The following is an 18,576-nucleotide window of genomic DNA, read 5'->3' as shown; positions in this document are numbered from 1 at the left end:
AGCAAAAATAAACAAATGGGAGCTAACCAAATTTATAATTTATTTTGCAGAGCAAAATAAACCATAGAGAAAACAAAAAGACGATCTATGGACTAGGAGAAAATATTTGCAAATGATGAGACCAACAAGGGCTTAATTTCCAAAATATACAACAGCACATACAACTCAATATCAAACAAACAAAACAAACAACAATCAAAAACTGGGCAGGAAACCTAAAGAGACCTTTCTCCAAAGAAGATATACAGATAGCTAACAGTCATATGAAAAGATGTCCCACATTGCTTCTTATTAGAGAAATGCAAATCAAAACTACAATGAGGTATCCCCTGACATGGGTGAGAATGTGGAGCCATCATCAAAAGTCTGCAAAGAAGAAATGCTGCAGAGGGTGTAGAGAAAAGGGATCTTCCTACACTGTTGGTGGGAATGTAAATTGGTGCAGCCACTATGGAAAACAATATGGAGGGTCCCTAAAAACTAAAAACAGAGCTACCATTAGATTCCACAATCCCACTCCTTGGCATATATCTAGAGAAAACTCTAATTCACCCCAGTGTTCATAGCAGCAATATTTACAATAGCCAAGACATGGAAGCAACCTAAATTTCCATCAATAAATGAATGGATAAAGAATATGTAGTATATATATACACATTGGAACGCTACTCAGCCATAAAAAAGAATGAAATAATGCCATTTGCAGCAACATGGATGAATCTAGAGATTATCATCCTAAGTGAAATAAGTCAGATAGAGAAAGACAAATATCATAGTATATCACTTACATGTAGAATCTTTTTTTTTTAATTTTATTTTATTTTTAAACTTTACATAACTGTATTAGTTTTGCCAAATATCAAAATGAATGATACATGAATACATGTAGAATCTAAACTATGATACTAAAGAAGTTATTTACAAACATAAACAGGCTCACAGGCATAGAAAACAAACTTAGGGCTACCAAAGGGGAAAGGGGAGAGGGGGATAAATTAGGCATATGGGATTAACAGATACACACCACAATGTATAAAACAGATAAACACCAAAGATTTACTATACAGCACATGGAACTATATTCAGTATCTTGTAATAAAGCCTATAATAGAAAAGAATTTGAAGCTGTGTATCTGAAACCAACACAATATTGTAAATCAACTACAGTTAAATAAATACTAAAAAAGTTTAAAATGTTATATCATTTATATATGATAAAAATATAATACTTAGAACAAAGTTAATAAAATATATTCAAACCTATATCCTGAAAACTACAAAAACAAACTTTACCCCTGCGCCAAAAACAAAAGTCATTTAAATATGTATCAAAGACATAAATCAAAGAACTTAAACGATAAAATTCTGGAAGAAAACAAATGAAAGGATCATTATGAATCTAGTTAAGGTGAAGACTTCTCAGAATACAAAAAGTCAAAGTCATATAGAAAGCCTACATAGAAAAATTTAAAAGGTCACATAACAGGAGAAAATATTTTCAAAACATATTTTTAAAGAATTTTATATATATATATATATATACACATACATACACATATATATACACACACAATTCAATAATAGGAGTACAAACATCCCGATTTTCATGGACATTTCTCCAAAGAACATACAGAGATGGCCAATAAGCACATGAACATGTTCAGTATTATAGTCATGTGCTGTGCTGTCGCTCAGTCATGTCCAACTCTTTGCAACCCTAAGGACTGTAGCCCTCCAGTCTCCTCTGTCCATGGGATTCTCCAGGCAACAATACTAGAGTGGGTTGCCATGCTCTCTTCCAGGGGATCTCCCCAACATAGGAATTGAACCCACGTCTCTTACATCTCCTGCATTGGCAGACAGGTTCTTTACCACTAGCACCACCTGAGAAGCCCATCATGAGTCACAGAGTTCTGCAAATTAAACCACAGTGAGCTACCACTACACATTCACTCTAGGCTAAAAGAAAATGAGCCAAAATAAAAAGTTAATAAACAGAAGTCAATTACTTTCTTATATACCAGCAATGAACAACTGAAATTTGAAATTAAAAACAGCACTATTTAAATTAGTACCAAAAGATGAAATACACATAACTTAAAAAAAAAATATGTAAGATCTATAAGAGGAAACTACAAAACTTTGATGAAAGAATCAAGAAGATCTAAATTAATGGAGAGATGTTTCATATTCATGGATATGAAGATATAATACTATTAGATTCTGTTCTCGCCAACTTGATCTACAGATTTGGCACAATTCCAATCAAAACTACTGGATGTCCCTTCAGATGGTAAAGAATCCTCCTGCAATGTGGGAGACCTGGGTTCAATCTCTGGGTTGGGAAGATTTCCTGGAGTAGGGCATGGCAACCCATTCCAGTATTTTTGCCTGGAGAATCCCCATGGACGGAGGGGCCTGGCAAGCTACAGTCCATGGGTTGCAAAGAGTCGGACACACTGAGAGACTAAGCACACACAGCACCATCAAAATCCCACCAAGATTTTTGTGGATCTCAATAAACTAATTCTAAAGTTTATATGGAAAGGCAAAAGACCCAGAATAATCAAGCAATACTGAAGAAGAGGAATACAACTAAAGGACTGATACTACACCATGGCAAGAATTACTATAAAGTTATTGTAATCAAGAGAGTTTGGTATTGGTGAAAGAATACACAAATAGATCAATGGAAAAGAATAGAAAGCCCAGAAATAGATCCACAAATATAGTCAAGTGATCTTCGACAAAGGAGCAAAGGCAATTCATTGGAAAAAGAAAACTCTTTTCAATAAATGTTGCTGGGCAACTGGATATCCACAAATACAAAAATGAATCTAGACCCAGACTTTATACCAATATGGATCACACACATAAATGTAAAATGCAAAAGTATAAAACTTCTAGAAGATAAAATAGGAGAAAATATAGGTGACCTTGTTCTTGGTGATGAATTTTTAGATTTCATACCAAAAGCACAATCCATGAAAGAAAAAAAAATGATAAATTGGATTTCATTAAAATAAAAAATGCTTGCTTTGAGAAAGGCACTGTTAAGGGAATGGAAACACAAGATAGACTGGGAGAAAATGTTTGCAAAGACATATATATGAGAAAGAATTTGTGCCCAAAATATTCTAAGAACTCTTAAAATTCTAAAATAAGAAAATAAGTAACTCAGTTAAAAATAGGCAAAAGATCTGAAAAGACACCTGGGCAAAGACTATATAATATATGAATAGCAAATAAGCATATGAAAAGACATCCAACTCATATGTCATTAGGGAATTGCAAAGTAAAACAACAATGAGATGACACTACAAATCTATTAGAGCAACTAAATTCCAAAACACTGACAACAATTGCTGATGATAATATGGAGCGACAAGAACACTCACTCATTGCTGGTGGGAATGCAAAATGGTGCAGCCACGTTGGAAGACACTTTGGCAGTTTCCTACAAAGCTAAACATAGTCTAACCATGTGATCCAGCAATTGTGTGCCTTAGTATTTACCCAAATGAGTTGAAAACATTATGTGCACAAAAACCTACACATGAATGTTTATAGCAGCTTCATTCATAATTGCCAAAACTTGGAAGCAACCACAATGTCCTTCTATAGTAAATGGGAATAAAAGACTGTGGTACATCTGGCCAATGGACTATTATTTGTCAATAAAAAGAAATGAGCTATAAAACCTTGAAAATACATGGAAGATCCTTAAATACACATTACTAAGTGAAAGAAGCCAGTCTGAAAAGGCTACATACTGTAAGATTCCAACTGTATGACATTCTGGAAAAAGCAACAGTAAAGAGACAGTAAAAAGATAAGTGTGGTTGCTAGGGGTTCAGGAGAGAGAGAGGGATAGGTAGAACACAGAGTATATGTAGGGTGGTAAAATATTCTGTATACTGTGATGATGAACACATGGCATACACTTGTTAAAACTCATATAACTGTAGGACACAAAGAATGAACCCAAATTCAGAACTATGGACTTATTTCATGATTATATCAATATTAGTTCATCAGTTTTAACAAATGTGCTACATTAATGCAAAATGTCAGTAGTAGAGGAAACTGAGGGGGAACAGATAAAGTAACTCTCCATACATTCTCTTCAGTTTTTTGTATATCTAAAACTTCTCTAACACTTAAGTTTAATAATTAAAAAAACACTGAAAATGCCAAGTGTAGGTGGGGATGTTGAGCAACTAGGACTCTGATATGCTGCTAGTAGGAATACAAAATGGTATAGCTACTTTGGAGAACAGTTTGACAGCTTCTTATAACAGTATTCAATTGCTATATAACCCAGAAATTATCCTCATAGAGAATTTCAATGCAAATATATGTGCAAACAAAAACCTGTATAAGAAAATTTATAACAGAAATACTTATAATAGCAAAAAAGTGGAAAACACCCAAACGTCCATCAACTAATGAATAAATACACTACTCAACAATAATAAATAGGGGCTTCCCTGGTAGTCCAGTGGCTAAGACTCTGTGCTCCCAATGCAGGGGGCCCAGGTTAGATCCTTGGTCAGGGAACTAGATCCCACATGCCACAACTAAGACCTGGCACAGCCAAATAAATAAACATTTTAATAAAACAATAGTAAAGAACAAACTGCTCATACATACAATTACAGAGATGAATCATAAAAACATGTGCTAAATGAAAGAAGCCAAATACAAAAGGCTACATACTATATGACTCCATTTATATATTACAGAAGAAGCAAAACTATAAAGACAGATAAATTCTTTCCCAGATAACTGACTGCAAACAGGCACAAGTGACCTTTTTGAGGGGAGGGAAATTTTCTGTATCTTTATTGCAGTGGTGGTCATGGTTATATGATCATATACATCTGTCGAAATTTTGAAATATGTATTCTCAAGGGTACATTTTATTTCATGAGAAGTGTGTCTTAATAAATTTGAGTAAAAAATTGAAGATGCCTAGGAATATATCTTCGGAGAAGGCAATGGCATCCTACTCCAGTACCCTTGCCTGGAAAATCCCATGGACGGAGGAGCCTGGTAGGCTGCAGTCCATTGGGTTGCTAAGAGTCGGACACGACTGAGTGACTTCACTTTCACTTTTCACTTTCATGCATCGGAGAAGGAAATGGCAACCCACTCCAGTGTTCTTGCCTGGAGAATCCCAGGGACGGGGCAGCCTAGCGGGCTGCTGTCTATGGGGTCGCACAGAGTCAGACACGACTGAAGCGACTTAGCAGCAGCAGCAGCAGCAGGAATATATCTTATACATAAGAGTATTGTTAATAAAACTATAAATCTCTATCAAAGATTATAAAAATAGAATTTAAATAATATCGGGATACACTATTCATAAGTAGTAAATCTCTTTATCAAAAATATGCCAATTCTGCTCGAATTCATTCTACATATTCAATAAAATTGCAAGAAAAATCAGCATGATTTTATTGGAATTTGACAATCTTATTTTAAAAATTAAGTTAAAGGGAATAAAGGGCCCAAAATAATCAAGACAACTCAGAAAGAACAATAAAAATGGTGTGGGTATGGGTAACTGCAGAGAATGAAATATAACTTGACCTTACAAAATAATCAAGATTGATATAAAGCATTCATAATTAAAACAACACAAGTGTACACAAATGGATTAATAGAGCATATAGACAGGCCAGAAATAGATGCAAGCATCTATGGAAATTAGGTTATATGATGGACTTTACATTGTAAATCAGTTGTGTATAAATTAACAAATGATATTTGACATAGAAAAAAATCGACCTATATTTCACATCACATGTAAAAATAAAATCCAGATGTTCTTAAAAAGTAAAGCAAAATGTTTTAAATTTTAAAGAAAATTTGGAGAAAGTCTTTTATGTTGATGGAATAAGAAAATACTTTTAAATATGACACAAAAATAACAATTCATGAAGGAAAAAATTCGTAAATTTATAATGAAAATCTAAAATTTCTATACTAAAAAGGACCCTATAAACAAACAGAAAGCCAAGGTGACATATTAGAAGCAGATATATGCAACATATATAACTGACAAATAATTAGTATCCAGAATATAAGTAGAAAGTGACCAAACAAAAATTAAGCAAATGTGGGTTGGCTCTGCATGTTATATTTTGAAAGGATATGGGAAAAAATGAAGCTGGGCCTAGACTCAAAGGGAAGATAAAGTTTATCTGCAATGTTTTATTTCATTAAGACATATCTGAACAAGAAATAACAAAATGCTAATAACACTTGTTTTCATTCTGAGCAAGCATATATGTGGTTATTTGCTCATTGTTTTACATACTTCTGAGTCTCCTTGTCAATATTTTAAATTCGTCAAAGTTAAAAAATAGAAGAAAATAAACATGTAAAAAATTTATAATAATAAATTTGAGTTAAGTGGAAGGAATGAAAGTTAAAATTATAAATAACATTTTCTCTGTATGCCAGCCATAATCAATTATTAGAAATAATGATAGAGAGATCCAGTTCATAAAATTAAAAACATAAAATAGATGTTACTGCTATTATATACTCTCTATGCATGCATGCTAAACTGCTTCAATCATGTCTGACTCTGTATGACACTATAGACTGTAGCCCGCCAGGCTCCTCTGTCCATGGGATTCTTCAGGCAAGAATACTGGAGTGGGTTGCTGTGTCCTCCTGCAGGGAATCTTTTGAATCCAGGGATCAAACCTGCATCTCCTGCATTGCAAGTGGATTCTTTACCCACTGAGCCACTCGGGAAGCCCCTATACACTCTATATAGTTATACAAATTAAGTAGAAGAGCTGAGGTAATAAAAACTGCAACTGCAGTAAGATTTAAACTTTGCAACTAGATCAAGAAGAGACAAGCTAGAAGAAATGGAAAACAGAAAAAGAAACCCAAAGAGAACCTACTAAATATAATAATTTGTACTATAATATATAATATGGTATCACAGAATGGTGGGAAAGAATGATTTATTCAATATTTGGTACTGTGAAACCACTGAAGAGGAAAACAATTTTGAAAAGTACCACACACCACAATAAATTCCAGGGGGATTAAACAATTAAACATAAGCAATAAAAATGAAAACACAATCCATTCAAACACTTATCCCATTTTGGATAAGGAAAAACTTCTTAAATATTAACTTATCAGAAAAAAAATACAAATGAAAAGAGACAGAGGCATAAATAATTACATAAAAGCTAATTTGTACATTAAAGTTAAATTAAAACACAATCTGGAAAATACATTCCACATATACCAGAAAAGAAAGATCTGCTGCTACTGCTGCTGCTAAGTCGCTTCAGTTGTGTCCGACTCTGTGTGACCCCATAGATGGCAGCCCACCAGGCTCCCCTGTCCCTGGGATTCTCCAGGCAAGAACACTGGAGTGGGTTGCCATTTCCTTCTCCAGTGCATGAAAGTGAAAAGTGAAAGTGAAGTCGCTCAGTCGTGTCCGACCCTCAGCAACCCCATGGACTGCAGCCTTCCAGGCTCCTCTGTCCATGGGATTTCCAGGCAAGAGTACTGGAGTGGGCTGCCATTGCCTGAAGAAAGATCTAATGTCTACTAAATGCACACATTGTCCCCACAAGTGAATAAAAAACACTTAAGTTCTCAAAATAAAAATGCATATAGGTCATCAATACATGCTTACAGGAAGGAAACAAAAGTGACCAGGAAACACAAGAAAGTATCCATGCTAACTATAATAAAAGAAACATATTAAAATTGTAGGATACTGTTTTGCCTCTATCAGATTGGCAAAGAATTTAAACATGTGAATGTATGGCAAAAACCACCACAATATTGTAAAGTAATTAGCCTCCAATTTAAAAAAAAGAATAACAATACCCAGCACTGGCATAGGATTACTAGCAGAAATTGGCCATCTTATGTCAAGAACCTTTGAAAATGTAATATCCTTAGGCACAATAATATCCTTAGGCACAAAGACTCAGACACAACTGAGCAACTGAACTGAACTTAGGCACAGTAATGCCTTCATAAAAACCCATAAAACAAACAAAATAGAAAAAAAAAATCCCTGTACTTGACAGGCTTACCTTTTAATACAAGGATTCAGGTAACAAATAAATAAAATATCTAGTCTGTTAGGTGATAATACAGACCAGAGAGAAAAAATAAGGCAAGAAAGGAAAAAAGTAAGTTTAAGGGAGAAGAGTTTTCATTTTTATGTTACAGTTGTTACAGAAGACCTCATCAAGGTGACATTGAATAAAAACCTGAATGGGGCAAGGTTCAAAGAAGCAAAGATTTATGCATAAGGGTATATACATTGCAAGGCTATTTATGATAACTTACAAGTGAAAATAATTTAAATGACCAATATAGGATCTCTTAAATAATTTGGGTATAAATTTTACAACTGAAAATTATGTACAGTGGCTGTTAGAATTGTTTGAAGGCTGCTGAATCACATGGGAAATGCTCACAATATGATACCAATGGAGAAACCACATATAAAATAGAATATAAGGTATGATCTCAATCATGTAAACATGGAAACATCTGGAAGGAAGTAGAACAAGTTATCTTTGGGCTAGGTATTCAGAGGTGATTTGTATTAGCTTCTCTCCATTTTCCAAATTTTCTGAGGCTGTTTTACTTTTATATCTGGAAAAAATCTGTTTAAAGGCAGATTTTATAGCCTCAAGGTAGATTAATAAATGTGCAAAATGTTTTTAACGATGGCACTTGTCAGCCATGCCTTGAGTACAGAGTCCAGATTTCCAGATTTGGACACTGTGTGTTAAGTATGATACTGAAAATTGAAGTATCTCAAGTAGAAGATACTCAAAATATATGTCATATGAGCTTCTCTTGTACTATTTTAAAAAGTTATTTTATGCTATGATCACTTACATAATCCATTCCCATCCACCTCCCCTTCCCTTCAAAAAAATCTGTGTAATACTTGATTTCTTTTAAGAAATCATTTTCTAAAGAGAAAAAGCACCCTTCAAAATATACTTCCTGGAGATTTTTATTCTTCCTTCTGTGTATGGTGAGGAGACATACTGTGTATAAATGTCAATATTTTAAAAGCCATGTTTGAAATATAAAAGGTGTTTTTCTATTACCAACCAATATTTCCCTTTATCATATATGTTCCCCCTAGGAAGAGAGAGCATTTAAGAACATGAGCTAATCATCTTGCCTCTATTTCACAGTATACTGTACCATTTTTTTCAGTACTCTTAGTTTATTTCAAACCAGAAATAGTAGAAATATCATCCAACACCCATATTTACTACAGATTTTAGAATACAATCAGTTCTGTCCTTAGCTAACAAGACAGTCATGATTTCAGCAATCTCATAAATGGAACAAGAAAAGGGTCTTGCTGCAATCTCTTTCAGACCCTGTGAATTATTCCACCAAAGTTAGCAACCTTCAGAATTCCATATAAAATCCTGTGTTCCTTAAATAAATAACTGGGCCTGAACTACCTGCACAGGACCATTAGAATATAGTACAGAATAGAGCATGAACCACAGAACCTTACAGTTGGGAGTCTTTATAAATCATCCAGGTCTAATCCAACCCTCTTCATTTTACCGTTAGAAGCTCAAATAAGACAGGTGATTTGTCACAAGAAACTAAGCCTCTATGCCAGGACTAGAACCTAGGAGTAGGCTATCCAAAATCCTATTTAAGATAGATCTTTAATATCTAATTATTCATCATTTTTAAAATCAAGTGCCTCTTTCTCTAATTTATAGAATGGGGAAAGTTGGGAGGTCTGGAAAGAGTCCTGGCTCATTGACAGTTTCAGCTGTGCAACACGACATGTAATCTTTCCTTACAGCACTATCATCAGTTGAACATCTGCAAAATGGATACACATCACCCAGTCTTAACTGTTAGGAAGCACTGTGAGCATCAAAATGGGGGAGGACTGTTAGAAGCAGGGTATCGTGTCTCAGTACATTCAACTTCTGTGAAAAGTCTAACATGTTGACCACACCTTCCTTCTTAAAGCAGTACATTTTCCTCTATACACTAATGGCAAAATACAATTATATAGTTCAGTAGCTTGTAGAATAAAGGCTATCTCCACATCTAAACCATGAGCCCCAAAGTGACAACAACCATGTCTATTTTGGTCACTATTATATGGGACATGCTTAGTCAATCTTATGTAGTCACAAAATATTTGTTCAGTCAGTGGATAAGCTCTTGGCTCTTTCACAATACTGCTGCTGCTGCTAAGTCGCTTCAGTCATGTCTGACTCTGTGTGACCCCATAGACGGCAGCCACCAGGCTCCCCCCATCCCTGGGATTCTCCAGGCAAGAACACTGGAGTGGGTTGCCATTTCCTTCTCCAATGCATGAAAGTGAAAAGTGAAAGTGAAGTTGCTCAGTCATGTCCGACTCTTAGCAACCTGATGGACTGCAGCCTACCAGGCTCCTCCGTCCATGGGATTCTCCAGGCAAGAGTACTGGAGTGGGTTACCAGTGCCTTCTCCATTCACAATACTATACTCCCCTAATTTTCCTTCTACATGTCTGATGTCTCCTTCTTCATAGCTTTCATACAAACTCATATTTGTTTTCCCTTCCCTGATGGCTCACATGGTAAAGAATCTGCTCACAATGTGGGAGACCTGGTTTTAATCCCTGGGGTCAGGAAGATCCCCTGCAGAAGGGAATGGCTACCTACTCCAGTTTTTCTTGCCTTGACAATTCCTTGGACAGATAAGCCTGGTGGGCTATATAGTCCATGGGGTCGAAAAGAGTCAGACAGGTCAGAGCAGCTAACACTTTGGGCTTCCCAAGTGGCACTGGCGGTACAGAGCACGCCTGCCAATACAGGAGACATGAGAAACATAGGTTCAGTCTCTAGGTTGGGAAGATCCCCTGGAGGAGGGCATGGCAACCCACTCCAGTATTCTTGCCTGAAGAATCCCAAGGATAGAGGAGCCTGGTGGGCTACAGTCCACAGGGTCGCAAAGAGTCGAACACGACTGAAGCGACTTAGCATGCACACATCCTAAGATAAGCATTCTCCAAAGAAATTCTTAGATCCTTTTTTTTTTCTACTTCAAGTATTGCTTCTTTATCAATAACTCTCAAATCCCTCTCTCCAGATAAGTTCTTTCCAGAGCTCCAATCCCATATTTTTTTTCCAACTGTGCCCAGTACTTCTTGGTGGGCTATAGCAATAGTACCACCTGTGTGACCTCACTCAAATCAAGTCACTCCACCTCCAAGGATCAGATTGCTCATCCATAAAATAAGGGAATTGACTCTCTACTACATAAAGAGCAAAGTCCTAAGTTTCCAAGCTAGCATTCAATATTATTTATAGTGAAGCCCTCCAAGTACCTCACAAAACATTTATCACATACTTACCATACTCCAATGCAACTGAATTCACTGTTCCCAATACATTTTTCTGGCCTCTGCCTAGAACACCTTTCCCATCCCCCAAACTCTCTCCACAGTTTGTCCAATTTTCAAAACCCAGTTCAAATGCTACTTCCAGGAAGCTGTTTTTGATCTCCTTGGCTGCAAGCCCTTTCCTTCTTTTATGAGTGTGGCTCTCATTCTCATAGTATCATAGTTGTTTGTGTATTTCTTCTCTTTCCTATTCGACTGTGTCATCTTGGAGGGCAGAGACTATTCCTAAATCAGTCTGTGTCTCCCACATTTTCTTTGGTCCATAATGTGCTCGTAATAATCTTATACTGAATAGATTCAGTTAAGGTCATATCAGCCTCCTTGCTTGAAAGCCTTCAATCAGTCCCTTTGTTTCTGGAATAAAGGCCAAAATCCTTACAGTGTCCCACTCCAGCCATCCCAGAGTTTGCTCAATTTCCCAAAGTCACTATGCTTCTCTCATCCTAGGATCCTCATGCGTGCTCTTCCCTTCATCTAGAAAACTACTCCACCCCTTCTATCACCATCACCCCACCCGCAAGTCTTTATTCAGCCTTAATATTACTTCTTCAAGGAAGGTTTTCTTAAACCCCAAACTAGATCAGATTTCCTCTGTTATATACCTTCCTAGCCCTACTCCACACATACTTTTCCTTTAAAACATGTGTTGCTGACTGAAATAACACAGTTGTGTGATTATCTGATTTATTACCTCTTCCCCATCAGACTATAAGCTCCAAATAAGCAAGTACCATGTCTGTGTAGCTTACCTTTCTAACATCTGCACGGTGCTTAACCATATCACTGAAAAAATAGCTGTTGAATGACTGAACTGATGAATGACTGGGTTAAAGGTAAAAATTTGGGACCTAGAATGTAGAAAAATATTTTCTTATCTTCCTATAATTCCTTCAAAGTAAAATTAAGATGCCTGGTAGCTATCTGGGACAGGTGAGCTTGCCTTCTAATTCAACATAAGAAATTTGTAAAAATAGGATGAATATTGCCCCTCAAAATGCTGGAAAGAAAACAAAATTACCTTTTTTAAAATGAACATATGGCCCCAAAAGTCATCGCTAGCACCAACTTGTCTGTTCCTTTAATTTAACAAGCACCTACTTTATGCCATATACTATGATAGTGTCTGACGTTACAATAAACTGGACTGATACAGCCCCCTACTAGCTTGAAATATATAATCTAAGAGTGGAATTTATAGAAGCTTTTAAAAACCCGTTATTGCAGTCACAACACCCAACTAATGCTACTTTGAGAGGATATTAAATTTTCCATCAAAGGAGATACTAACCTGAGGGTGAAAGATCATTTGGCAGGGATTATTTAGAAACTATAACTGGGCCCAATCTGAGCCTCTTAAATTAGATAGATGGGCAGGTAGCCTAGAACAGTGCTGCTCAAAGTGTGGTCCAAGGATCATTGCTTATCTACAAACTATTATTACCAGACAGCAATGACCTAAGTATAAAAATTGAGAAGCACGCACATGCAGAAATTGAGAATATGTACTTACAAAATGTAGCAACTCAACTTGAAAAAAATTAATTTTATGTCTGTTGAATCTAACAATAAAATGATGGCTTATATTTTGCATGGCTTTTATTTTTCTAGTAATTCATACTCAATGTATTTTACTAAAGAAACTATCTGTGGTGGATTGGGAAATTTTAAAAAACTGGTTCTTCACCTAGATAGTTTGAAAAGCACTGGAACAGCAGTTTAAGGATTACCTGTCAGCTTGTTAAAAATGCAAAACTCAGGTTCCCACCCCAGACCCTCGGAATCGTAATTAACATTTTAACAAGATCCTCAGGGGATTCTTTTGCACGTTCAAGTTTGAGAAGAACTGGCCTAGATGATTTCTGAAGTCCCTTAGAACCCTGAGACTTTACAATTTACTTCAGACAGAGAATTGCAGAGCTCAAAACCCCTCAGAGAAGCTGAGATCCATGCAGAGGAAATCATGTGTCTAACGTAACTGGCAATTTTTTCAGAGCTAGCAATAGAACTCAACTTTCCTAACAACCAGGTCAGTTTTCCACTCTAACACACCACATGCTCACTCCTATTCCACCCAGTCCCCCTCTGTACCATCCCCTCAGTGATGTCATTGTTCCTGAGACACTGATATAACAATTTATTCTTCTATCTTTTATATACTATGAATCTTGAATCACAAGATTCCAAATGTTTCCTTTATAATTATGGTTAACTCTTTCTTCCCAAATCTTCCCACATGCTTATTCTCTGCCTGCTATATGGACATTCTGGGGCTTCAGAAGAAATAGCACTGATTTCTGGTTTTTGGAAAAGAACAGAGACTGTCTTTGTTCCCATCAGTCCACTTGATACCAGATAGCAAGCTTTTCCAAGGAAGAGAACATACAATATTAAGGCTGCTTTACAAAACTCAGTATGATCAGTCTGTGGCTGACAAACAAGAGAATGGGATAATAGGCCATATTCATAAAAGTCTAGTCCCCCAAATGAGGCACATGATGATCCCTTCCTTGTGGTCCTGTCAGATTCAAGGCTTGAGGGGAGAGATACAGCTGTCTTCAACTATCTAAGGCACTATTATTAAGAAGCAAATTTGTTCTAGAAAGTCCCAAAGAACCAATGAAGAGACGTTACAGGGAGATAGACATTGGCTTATAACAGGGATTACTTTCTGACAGTATAGAAGGAGCCACCTAATGAGCTCTCTGTCACTCCAGGGAGTTCAAATAGAAATTAGTCAAAGAATTGGATGCTTAGGACAAATTCAAGTACTGGGTGGAGAAGTAAAGCTTAATAACCTTTAGGGATCCTTCCAGTTCCAAGGTTTTAGTACTCTACAATTTTCAGAACAAGGTGACTCGAAGCTCTCAGAAGAAAAGAGCGATAGCTGGTCCTAAAAGGAGTCTTTAGCTGGATGTTAGATGGATGAGGCCATGACAATGGAAAAATGAAGTCTTTCCTGGCATTCTTTTCAAAGGAAAGCAGGCTGTCCAAGGAAAGTCTTTTGGGCAGCCCCTCTAGGAAATCCAGATGAGGCTTGGCTCCACAATAGCTAGACACTATGCCCCACTCTAAATTCCTGTTAGTTTACACAAAGGACTCTGCTGCCGCTAAGTCACTTCAGTCATGTCCGACTCTGTGTGACCCCACAGACGGCAGCCCACCAGGCTCCCCCCTCCCTGGGATTCTCCAGGCAAGAACACTGGCGTGGGTTGCCATTTCCTTCTCCACTGCATGAAAGTGAAAAATGAAACTGAAGTCGCTCAGTCATGTCCGACTCTTAGCGACCCCGTGGACTGCAGCCTACCAGGCTCCTCCGTCAGTGGGATTTTCTAACCAAGAGTACTGGAGTGGGTTGCCATTGCCTTCAATGACAAAGGACTCTACTACTTTCCAAAAAAGAATTGCCAGGCAGCACCCTTTCTAGTATACCTACACTTGCCTAACAGACGAGGGTGGAAAATTCTCCCCAGGGAGGCAGCGGTGCTTAGTGGTCAAGACCGTACATTCTGGAACCAGGTTGCCTGTGTTCTAATTCCCAGTCAGGGCATTTAATTGCTAAACCTCTCTGTGCCTCAGTTTCCCCATCACTAAGAAAAATGATAGTATCTTGCTTCATATGGTTAATGTAAGAATAATACATATTAAAGTCACAGCCGAAGATTTGAAACATTGTAAGCACTCAACAGTGTCAGCAATTGGCATTGCAGGTGTTATAATTACTACCACGGGTACAGCTGTGTCGCCAACTCAAAGAGCCCCCATCAAGCAACCAGATCTTCACCCCGACCAATTCAGAGAGGATATACTACAAGAGCTTTAGCCAACCCTTGCATAGCTACAGACACCCAGAACCTACTGACCCTCAATAAATCATACCATTCACACCAATCAGCTCTTCACCCTGCACTCTCTAAATCCAACAGCCACCCCTCCCCCAGTCCTCCTGCCTAAGCCACCCGCAGCCACAGCCAGAGGAGCAGCAAACTGGAAATTCATTTCCAGACAAACCATCAGGTGTTTCTTCCCTCCCAAGGACAGAGCTGGACCTAATACCAAGCCTGCCAGTTGATGGGGTGGGATATCCGAATCCTGGGTCTAGCCTATCAGCTTAACACCTGGAATGGGGAGTGGGCAGGCAATGGGGCTTTCCACAGAGAAGCAAGGGAAACCTCCCAAGTTTGTGAAGGAACTCAGGCCCAAAGAGCCTCTTAAGGGAAGGGGGGAGGTCTCCACCTGCTTTCAAAGGAAACAGTTATTTACAACTTTCTACTCACTTGCATCTGGGGGAGGTAATAGGGAGAGGGGAAAGGGACTACAGTGTATTCTCCTTTCTCATTTCCAGCAAGGAGAAGCAGCTGCAGAGAAAGAGTTAAAGGAGCAAGGAAGCTCCAGCCATTACCCCATCCCTGTGCTTAGGGCTGTCTGGGGGGTCATGACAGTGCTTTCTGCTCTGGCTGGGGGCCACTCGGTGTCTTTCTGCAGCAGCTGCCGGCCCCTCAAGCAATTTGCAAGGTCAATGCTGACCTGCTTCCTAAAAGGAACAAAACAATTCACTGACAATGAAGCAAATAGCGCATACACCAACCACATCGCAAACCCCTCTTCCTCAAATCAGGTTTTACCCCTGTGCCTCCCTGCCCAGATGCCGACTCTGGGCTTCCACCAGCCCCACTGGGAAACCCAGGATAGCATCACAGCTGCAGAGCATGTCTCGCCTCGCTGGCCAACCCAAGGAGACTCTCCGTACGGGGGAGAGATGCTATCGCTTAAGGAGACCTGAGCTTGGGGGAGGGGGAAGGAGGGAAAGCTATGTTTCTTACCAAGCGCCACAGTCGCTTCCCCGAAGCGGAGAGAAGAGAAGGATGAACGAACTGAAACAAGTTGGAGGTTGAGCCCTCACAGAGCTCGGCTTCCTCTTCTGTTTTTCTGGGTCTCTCCCTGGTCCCTCTCCCGTCTGTCTCTCTGGTTTGCTCGCTAGCTTGCGCGCGCTCACGCTCTCCGTCTCTCTCTCTCTCTCACCCTCCCTTCCTTCCTCTCTCTCTCCCCCTCTCTCGCTCCCTTCTCTTCTCTCTCCCCCCCCACCTCCCTTCCCACTTCCCCTCCCCCTTTGCTGGTTTTGGATTCACCACTGCTTGGTGCTGAGCACGCGGCTGTGCTGGGGCTCAGAATACAGCGCTGCAAAGGTTTGCATCTGTGGTTGTTTTAGGAAAGACTAAAGTAGTATTTGATTCTTTAAGCTATTCAGCAGAGAAACAGGGAAGCTCTGAGAGAAGGGGAAGAGCAAAGGAAGCAAAGGGAAAGGAAAGAGAGCATAAAGGATAAGAGCGAATAGGAGGATAAAGGAAGTATGGATTACCATACTTGATGTGTGATGCTTACTAGCTAGCTGCTCCTAGACGGAAGATAAATGGTCTGTCTCTCTTTCATCCCTATGGGCGCGCCTTAGCCCAGGCTCCATATAAAGGTTGGACAAATCTGTCTGTTCACATTACATCTCTGAGGACAATAATGAGCTAAAAAAAAAAAATAATAATACTACATCAAAGAGGTTGCCATTCCCACTCCACTAAGAAAGGGTTCAGCCACATTGATCTGCCACCCCCACCTCCAACCAAGTAGAAGTGTAGACCCAATACAGAACTGTCAGCTGGAGCTTACCTCCAGGCAAAACAGTCAAGCAGCAGAACCACAAAGCTTTCCTTTCAAAAACCTCTAAAGGGAATATTGGTGTATGTAAGTTTGTAAGCCTACATGTAAGTTTGCACAAGGAGAAAGAAAGGAAGGAGGGAGATTAATTAACTCAAAGTATAAAAGAATAATATTCCCATTGGGGGAAAAAAACTGGACAGATTATAGTAATAATGCAACAGGGGGTAGGAAAAGACCTAGACTGAGAGTAAAATAAAGGAACTTAGCTTTGACTTCTGCCTCTGAAAATTACTTGATTATTATCTTTGACAAGTCTGACCCTCATTATCCTCGATGGCAAAATGAATGGTGATGGATGGACATGATTTTGAAAGACCCTTTCACACCTAACAATCTAGGCTCTAAGACAGGAAAATCTCAGATGAAGGAGTTGACCTGTGGAGAGTGAAATATAGACTACCAAATTTAAAAGTTTTTCCAAAAGTGAGTCCACAAATGGGACCTCAGATCACACTGACAAAGCATTCCCTTTTGAGCATTTCAGGGGCAACATAAATATGAAATGCTCCTATCAAAGAGTTCAGCCCCTCATATGTGATTTTTTTAACCAATTTAGTCAGAGAGTCAAAATGGTCCTTTAGGGCATCTGATTGAACATATGTTTTATTGTGTATGTTAAGTGTACTGATATATATACACACACACACACACACACACATACATATATATAGACTGGGACATGGAAGGCATTTAAAATTCTTCCCACTATAATAATAATAGTGTACTATTTAATAATAATAATTTAATAATAGTGTATTGTAATAATAATAATAGTGTACTATTTCTATCTGAACCACTATCCTATTGGGTCCACTCCCTCCAAAAAATTCCTAAAACTCTCTACTTCTGTTCATTGAGGTACATGTGCTATACTCTGACTACATGCATATACCCATTTACTGAGTTTATATAGAGGAATCTACAGGCTCAGTCACTGAACTGTAAGGACCCATAGAGATAACCATCTCATTCCTTTTTGTGACTGAGTAGTATTCCATTGTGTGTGTGTGTGTATACACACCACATCTTCTTTATCCATTCATCTCTTGATGGACATCTAGGTTGCTTCCACGTCCTGGCTGTTGCACATAGTGCTGCAATGAACACTGGGGTGTGTATATTTTTTGAACTGTGCAATTTGCAGAGATGTGGCCAGACCTAAAAATTCATACAGAGTGAAGTAAGAAAGAGAAAAACAAATATCATATATTAATACATATATGTGGAATCTAGAAAAAATGGTGTAGATGATATTTGCAAAACAGAAATAGAGACATAGACATACAGGACAAATGTATGGATACTAAGGAGAAAGGGGGTGGACAAATTGGGAGATTGGAATTGACATATATACACTAGTATGTATAAAATAGATAACTAACAAGACCCTACTATATAGAACAGGGCACTCTATTCAA

General features: G+C 38.2%; 1 protein-coding gene across 2 annotated transcripts in view; it reads right to left on the bottom strand.

The window, feature by feature from the left end:
- Positions 1–16,481, bottom strand: part of GABRA3 (gamma-aminobutyric acid type A receptor subunit alpha3) — a 237,585-nt gene extending 221,104 nt beyond the window's left edge. For both annotated transcript variants that reach the window (XM_006059662.4, XM_044936782.2), the window contains exon 1: positions 16,270–16,481. The gene's annotated coding sequence lies outside the window, so the exon portion shown is untranslated. The remainder of the gene's footprint in view (positions 1–16,269) is intronic.
- Between the last annotated feature and the right edge of the window lie 2,095 nt (positions 16,482–18,576).

The sequence above is a fragment of the Bubalus bubalis genome, chromosome X, assembly GCF_019923935.1.
Source record: "Bubalus bubalis isolate 160015118507 breed Murrah chromosome X, NDDB_SH_1, whole genome shotgun sequence".
Lineage (NCBI taxonomy): Eukaryota > Metazoa > Chordata > Mammalia > Artiodactyla > Bovidae > Bubalus > Bubalus bubalis.
The sequence above is the reverse complement of the archived record's forward strand: the minus strand, read 5'-3'. Positions and strand labels throughout refer to the sequence as shown.